Here is an 8741-nt window from a genome sequence, read left to right on the forward strand (position 1 = left end):
GATCTGCTCTGCTGTTTTTTTGGTTTCAATAGCATTAATTTCTTCCCTACTCTTTATTATTTCCTGTCTTCTTCTGGCTTTGGGTTTTATTTTCTGTTCTTTTTCCAGCTCCTTAAGGTGTAAGTTTAGGTTGTGTATCTGAGATCTTTCTTTCTTCTTTAGGAAGGCTTGAATTGCTGTATACTTTCCTCTAATAACCGCCTTTGCTGTGTCCCAGAGGTTTTGGGTTGTGGTGTTCATTTTCATTGGCTTCCATATAATTTTAAATTTCCTCTTTAACTTCTTGGTTAGACCATTCATTCTTTAGTAGGATGTTCTTCAGTCTCCAAGTATTTGTTACCTTTCCAACTTTTCTCTTATGGTTTATTTTGAGTTTCATAGCGTTGTGGTCTGAAAATATGCACTATGATCTCAATCTTTTTGTACTTGCTGAGGGATGATCTTTGTCCCAGTACGTGGTCTATTCTGGAGAATGTTCCATGTGCACTGGAGAAGATTGTATATTCTGCTGCTTTCGGATGAAATGTTCTGAATATATCTGTTAAGTCCATCTGGTCCAGTGTGTCCTTCAAAGCCACTGTTTCCTTGTTGATTTTTTTTAATGTTTATTTATTTTTGAGACAGAGAGAGACAGAGCATGAATGGGGGAGGGTCAGAGAGAGAGGGAGACACAGAATCTGAAACAGGATCCAGGCTCTGAGCTGTCAGCACAGAGCCCGATGTGGGGCTTGAATTCACAGACCGTGAGATCATGACCTGAGCCAAAGTCGAACACTTAACCGACTGAGCCACTCAGGCGACCCCCTTGTTGATTTTTTGATTAGATGATTTGTCCATTGCTGTGAGTGGGGTGTTGAAGTCTCCTACTATTATGGTATTATGATCAATGAGTTTATGTTTGTGATTAATATATTTGGGTGCTGCCACATTTGGCGCATAAATGTTTACAATTGTTAGGTCTTCTTAGTCTATAGACTCCTTGATTATGATATAATGCCTTTCTGCATCTCTTGATACAGTCTTTATTTTAAAGTCTAGATTGTCTGATATAAGTATGGCTACTCCAGCTTTTTTTTGATGACCATTAGCATGATAGATGGTTTTCCATCCCCTTACTTTCAATCTGAAGGTGTCTTTAGGTCTAAAGTGGGTCGCTTGTAAACAGCATATAGATGGATCTTATTTTCTTATTCATTTTGTTACCCTATGTCTTTTGATTGGTGCATTGAGTCCATCGATGTTTAGAGTGAGTACTGAAAGGTATGAATTTATTGCCATTATGATGCTTGTAGAGTTGGAGTTTCTGGTGGTGTTCTCTGGTCCTTTCTAATCTTTGTTGCTTTTGGTCTTGTCTTTTCTTTCTTTCTTTCTTTCTTTCTTTCTTTCTTTCTTTCTTTCTTTCTTTCTTTCTTCTTTCTTTCTTTTCTCTTTCTATTTTCATCTATTCTCCCCTCAGAGAGTCCCCCTTAAAATTTCTTGTAGGGCTGGTTTAGTGGTCACAAACTCCTTTAATTTTTGTTTGTCTGGGAAATTTTTTATCTCTCCTTCTATTTTGAATGACAGCCTTGCTGGATAAAGAATTCTTGGCTGCATATTTTTCTGATTCAGCACATTGAATATATCCTGCCACTCCTTTCTGGCCTGCCAAATTTCTCTGGATAGGTCTCTTGTGAACCTGATATGTCTTCCCTTTTAGGTTAAGGACTTTTTTTTTTTCCTTTGCTGCCTTCATGATTCTCTCCTGCCTGAGTATTTTGTGAATTTGACTATGATATGCCTTGTTGATCGTCAGTTTATGTTGAATCTAATGGGAGTCCTCTGTGCTTCCTGGATTTTGATGTCTGTGTCTTTCCCCAGGTTAAAACTTCCCCAAAGTTTTCCACTATGATTTGCTCCCATAACGCTTCTAAGCCTATTTCTCTCTCTTCCTCTTCTGGGACCCTTATGATTCTCATGTTGTTCCTTTTTAATGAGTTACTGATTTTTCTAATTTTTTTTTTGTTTATTTGTTTTTGAGAAAGAGACATGGAGCGCGAGCAGGGGAGGGACAGAGAGAGAGAGGGAGACACAGAATTCGAAGCAGGCTCCAGGCTCTGAGCTGTCAGCACAGACCCTGATGCAGGGCTCCAGCTCACCAACTGCGAGATCATGATCTGAGCCGAAGTTGGACACTTAACCAACTGAGGCACCCAGGTGCCCCTGATTTCTCTAATTCTTTTTTTTTTTTAATTTTTTTTTAACATTTATTTATTTTTGAGACAGAGAGACAGAGCATGAACAGCAGAGGGGCAGAGAGAGAGGGAGACACAGAATCTGAAACAGGCTTCAGGCTCTGAGCTGTCAGCACAGAGCCCGCTGCAGAGCTCGAACTCATGGAGCGTGAGATCATGACCTGAGCCGAAGTCAGACACTTAACCGACCGAGCCACCCAGGCGCCCCTGATTTCTCTAATTCTTAAATTGTGCTCTTTTGCCTTAATCTCCCTTTTTTTTCTGCTTTGTTATTCCCCATAAGTTTGTCCGCTATATTGCTGATTCTCTGTTCTACCTCATCCATCCTTGCCACTGTGGCATCCGTTTGTGATCGCAGCTCAGTTATAGCATTTTTTATTTTATCCTGACTAGTTTTTACTTCTTTTATCTCTGCAGAAAGGGATTCTAGCCTTTTTTGACTCCAGCTAGTATTATTATCGTGATTCTAAATTCTGGTTCAGACATCTTGCTTGTCTGTGTTGGTCAAGTCCCTGGCTATCGTTTCTTCCTGCTCTTTCTTTTGGGGTGAGTTCCTTTGTTTCATCATTTTGAAGGGAGAAAAGGAATTAATGAGGCAGAAAAAATTAAAATTAAAAAAATAAAATTAAAAAAATTAAAATTTAAAAAATATTAAAATTAAAAAATTAAAAATACACACACACACAAAATCGAATAAATGATGCTAGATCCTAGGTGTGTTTTGGTCTGAGTGTTGAAAGTGGCTTGATTGGGGCGCCTGGGTGGCTTGGTCAGTTGGGCGTCCGACTTTGGCTCAGGTCACGATCTCGCGGTCCGTGAGTTCGAGCCCCACGTCGGGTTCTGTGCTGACAGCTCAGAGCCTGGATCCTGTTTCAGATTCTGTGTCTCCCTCTCTCTCTGACCTTCCCCCATTCATGCTCTGTCTCTCTCTGTCTCAAAAATGAATAAACATTAAAAAAAAATTAAAAAAAAGTGGCTTGATTAGAGAAAAAAGGGGAAAGAAGAAAAAAAAGAGGAAATCGTTTGAAAATTTGAAAAAATGAATACACTGAAGTAGACTAAAATGAAATGATGGAAGTAAACTAGAATTTGAAAAAACTTACGCAAAGGGGGGCGCCTGGGTGGCACAGTCGGTTAAGCGTCCGACTTCAGCCAGGTCACGATCTCGTGGTCGGTGAGTTCGAGCCCCACGTCGGGCTCTGGGCTGATGGCTCAGAGCCTGGAGCCTATTTCAGATTCTGTGTCTCCCTCTCTCTCTGCCCCTCCCCCGTTCATGCTCTGTCTCTCTCTGTCCCAAAAATAAATAAACGTTGAAAAAAAAATTAAAACTTACGCAAAGGTAAAAAATATAGTAGAAAAAAATTAAAGAAAAATATTTTTAATAAAAATTAAAAATAAAGATGAATCTTTTCTCTTTCTGTATTCAAGAAAAAGAAATGAAAAAGAGAAAAATGAAAGTAAAAAAAGGAAATCGTTTGAAAATTTGAAAAAATGAATACACTGAAGTAGAGGAAAATAAAATGATGGAAGTAAAATAGAATTTCAAAAAAATTTACACAAAAGTAAAAAAATGGTAAAAAATATTTTTAATAAAAATTGAAAATAAAAATGAATTTTTTCTTTCTGTATTCAAGAAAAAGAAAAGAAATGAAAAAGAGAAAAAAAGAAAAAAAAGGGAAAGAAAATTGAGTAGATGGACCTACTGACAGACTAAATACGGCTGAAATTACTTCGTTTCCCCCTAGAAATCAGACTATGAAGCGGTTTATAGTCCATAAACTAAGCAGGCGGTGAGACTTTTATTCTTGAAGAGTGAGGTTGGCCCAGTTGGGTGGGGTTTAGTGTAATGGCTCCGTTCTCCACTAGATGGTGCTGCTAGCCTCCTGGGGTAGATTATTGTGGTGCTCACAGGTGTGTATGTGCATGTGCGGGAGCGGTGAAAATGGCATCACCCAGGTACCCGGTCTTTAGTATCAGAACTCTGTTCTCCCTGATCAGCAACCGCGCACCCGTCCTTTGTCTTCAGCTTTCATCCGTGACCAAACCCCAGGTAGTATCTCTCTCCTGAGTTTTGTCTCAGATGGGGTTGTTTTTCCTGACCCCTTACTTCTGAAGGACTGCGGCTTTGACCCGTTCTGCCTCTCTGTGGAGGGTCTCACCGAGCAATGGCTGGGTGCCAGCTGCACCCAGGAAAGTTTGTGGGATAGTGTAGCAGCAGTGTCAGGGATTATAGAAAATCACAACACACATCTGGCACCAGGCTTCACCCTTAGCGACCTTGTTCCAGCACCAGTGAATGTGGCCGTTCTCTGGGGTCTGCTGGGACCAGGTGGCTTCAACAGTCTCTACCAAACGTCCTTTCAGCAGTGGAACTGCTTCTCCCCATGTGGCTTGAGAACCTCCCGGGCCCCAGTCTGCTCCTGAGGATTCGCCCTTCCCACCAGAGCACTGCCAGGTATTGTACTGAGGAGTTTCAGACTCTGTGCTCCCCTTGTTTACAGTCTTAATGGAATTTAAACCCTCTCCTTTCTCCTTTCTCCTTTCTCCTTTCTCCTTTCTCCTTTCTCCTTTCTCCTTTCTCCTTTCTCCTTTCTCCTTTCTCCTTTCTCCTTTCTCCTTTCTCCTTTCTCCCTTTTTAGTTCAGCTCCTGTGGCTGTTTCCAATTTTTCACTTTCTCTCTAGCTGCTTTTCAGGAGGGGTGCTTTTCTGTATTCTCCCCCCTGACTCCGTCCTCTCTCTGCACGCAAAAACACTTCCCTGCTTTCCGTGACTCCTCTCTCCCCAAGTTCACCTCTCTGTGCAGTGTACCTGCTGAATTCTATTGTTCAGGTTGTGCAGATTGTTGTGTTAATCAGATCAGTTTTGTAGGTGTGCAGGATGGTTTAGTGTTGGTCTGGCTGTATCTCATGAATGCGAGACACACAGAAAACTTCCGTGCTGTTCTGCCATCTTGGCTCCCCCCACTTCCACTCAGTCTTAATCCCTTGATGATCACATGACACATAATTGGCACTATCTCCCTTATCCTGACCTTCCATTTATCTTCTCTTACTAACATATGAGTTCTTTCAGTGACAATGTTAGTGTCAGCCTGGATATCACAATTCTCCATTCCTCTCAGGCTCTGGGTTTCTGATAAAATGCCACTCACTTACTCACTTTATCGTTCAAAAATGTTTGATGGCCACTTACCAGGTGCCAGACCCTGATGAGTGTGCCATCTCATCATCGCAGTGCAAACAGCACAGTGCAAATAGCACAGTGCTGTAATGGACAGATGTAGAGACACTGTGGGTGGTAAGAGAAGCTGTCCATGCCAACCTGGGAAGGCAGCGACAGCTTCATTCTGTCTGAGATCAGAAGGATACGTTATATTTTGTCACTGGACAAATTGAGACAGGTCCTTCTCAGCAGAAGTAGCAACATATCTAAAAAGGGCAAGGGAAAGCCTGCGTGATTGGGGAAACTACAAGTCCCTCAGTATTACTGAGGCATAATGTTAATGAAACAAGGGCAGGAATGGTGGAAGATGAGGCCAGCTAGATAGGAGCCAGTTTAGGGATGGCTTGTCTGCTGTAGAAGTGTGGAGTTTGTCCTATAGGTCAGCGGTTACAATATGGTGGTAAAAAACACATTAACATAAAACTTACCATCTCCACTATTTCTGAGTATGCAGAACACTGGTGTTAACCTTATGCACATTATTGTGCAATAAAAATGTTTATTTATTTTGAGAGAGAGAGAGAGAGAGAGAGAGAGAGAGAGAGAGCGAGCAAGTGGAGGGGAGAGGGGCAGAGAGAATCCCAAGCAGGATCTGCATTGTCAGCACAAAGACCTGATGCAGGGCTCAAACTCACAAACCATCAGATCATGACCTGAGCTGAAATCAAGAGTCTGACACTTAACTGACTGAGCCACCCAGGCGCCCCACTAGGATTTTTTCATCTTGTAAAACAGAAACTCTGTACCCATTGGACAACAGCTGCCCTTTTCTCCTTCCCACAATTTTTGGGAAATCACCGTTCTAGTTGTTTCTTTTTTTATTATTTATTTGTTTATTTATTGAGAGAGTGCACACAAGTGAAGGAGAGGGACAGAGGGAGAGAGACAAAAAGAATCTTAAGGCTGCATGCCGGGGCGCTTACGTGGCACAGTTGGTTGAGCATCCAACTTCAGCTCAGGTCATGATCTCACAGTTTGTGAGTTTGAGCCCCACATTGGGCTCTGTGCTGACAGCTCAGAGTTTGGAGCCTGCTTCAGTTTCTGTGTCTCCCTCTCTCTGCTCCTCCCCTGCTTGCTCTGTGTTTCTCGAAAATAAATAAACCTTAAAAAAAAAATAAGGCTCCATGCTGAGTGGGGCTTGGTCTCATGATCCTGGGATCATGACCTGAGCCAAAATCAAGAGTTGGATACTCAACAGACTGAACCATTCAGGTGCCCTATGTTCTATTTGTTTCTAAGAGTTTGACTACTTTAGATACTTCATATTAGTGGAGTATTTTCTTTTTAAGACCGGTTACTTAGTATAGTGTCCTCAAGTTTCATCCACGTTGTAACATATGACAGGATTTCCTTCCTTTTTAGGGTTAAATGATACTCCATTGTATGTATCTATCACATTTTTTTTAACTTAAAAATTTTTTAAATATTTATTTTATTTTTGAGAGAGAGAGAGAGAGTACGAGTGGGGGAGGTGCAGAGAGGGAGGGAGACACAGGATCTGAAGCAGGCTCCACACTCTGAGCTTTCAGCATGGAGCCCCACGTGGGGCTCATACTCACAGACCGTGAGATCATGACTCGAGCCGAAGTTGGTGCTCAACTGACTGAACCGCCCAGGCACTCCTTCCTTTTTTTTTTTTTTAAGTTTTGTTTATTCATTTTGAGAGAGACAGAGAGAGTATGAGTGGGGGAGAGGCAGAGAGAGAGGGAGACAGAGGATCTGAAGCAGGCTCTATGCTGACAGCAGAGAGCCCTATGTGGAACTTGAATTCATGAACCGTGAGATCATGACCTGATCCGAAGTCTGATGCTTAACCTACTGAGCCACCCAGGTGCCCTATAACTTGTACCTTTCATTTAAAATTATGTTTGTGGGATTTGTTCATGGGTCATTGTTTCTGTTGTATGAATACATCATAATTTATATATCCATTTTACAGGTGATGGACACCTTTTTTTTCTAGTTTTTGATTATTAGGGATAATGCCAGTGAAAGCATTCTTAAACACATATCCAGTGCACATTTGCATGAATTTCTTTATGGCTGTAACTAGGAATGTAATCATTAGGTCAAAGCATATGCATTCCTTTAACTCTGATAGGAAATGCCAAACTGTTTCCAGAATCATTTTGCAAATTTGTGCTCTCATCAGCAACTTATAAGACTCCTTTTTGCTCCATATTTGCACTAGCATATAGTATTTTCAGATTTTTTTAAAAGTCTATTTTTATTTATTTTGAGAGAGTGGTAAAGAGCAAGCGGGGAAAGGGGCAGACAGAGAGGGAGACAGAATCCCGAGCAGGTTCCGCACTGTCAGCACAGAGCCTGATGCAGGGCTTGAGCTCGTGAACTGTGAGATCATGACCTGAACTGAAGTCAAGAATCAGCCACCTAGGCACCCCTCAGATATTTTTATTTTAGAGAGAGAGAGAGCGCGCGAGAGCATGTGGGCCAGTGGGGGAGGGGCAGAAGGAGGCGGGGATAGAGAGAATTGTAAGCAGGCTTCATTCATGCTCAATGTAGAGCCTGACTTGGGGTCCATCCCATGACCCTGGAATCATGATCTGAGGCAAAATCAAGAGTAGGAAAAATCAACCAAAATCAATCAACTGAGCCATCCAGGCACTCCTTCAGATATTTTTTAAGTAAATTTTTTTTTGAAGAATTACACATATCAAAGTATACAAATCTTGTGCTGGAAGTCCTTGCTAGATTAATTTGGCAAGAGAAAGACACAAAAGGCATCCAAATTAGAAAGGAAGAAGCACAATTGATATTTGCAGGTGATATGACCTTATATGTAGAAAACCCTAAAGTCTCAATCAAAACTCTATTGGAACTAATCAAGGAATTCAGTAAATTTGTAGGATATAAAATCAACATACATAAATCAGTTACATTTCTAAATACTAACAATAAAATACCTGAAAAAGAAATGAGGAAAGCTATTCTATTCACCAGGAGATCATGGTGCTGTGAATCTGGGTGTTTTCTAACAGTATGATAAGGAAGACTTGCTCGCTCCTCCTGTCAAAGAAAGAATAGTTTTGGCAGGGGAGAAGTGGGGGGAAAAAAAAAGCAATTTGCATTTTTCATTTGTATTGTGAAATGTGAAAATAAAATTGTCAACTGTTTTAGTTAAAAACAACAACAACAACAACATACTCCTGGGGCACCTGAGTGACTCAGTTGGTTAAGTGTCCTACTCTTGATTTCAGCTCAGGTCATGATCTCATGCGGTTCATGGGACTGAGCCCCGCGTCCGGCTCTGGGCTGACAGCGTGGAGC

The sequence above is a fragment of the Felis catus genome, chromosome B3, assembly GCF_018350175.1.
Source record: "Felis catus isolate Fca126 chromosome B3, F.catus_Fca126_mat1.0, whole genome shotgun sequence".
In the NCBI taxonomy this organism is placed as follows: Eukaryota; Metazoa; Chordata; class Mammalia; order Carnivora; family Felidae; genus Felis; species Felis catus.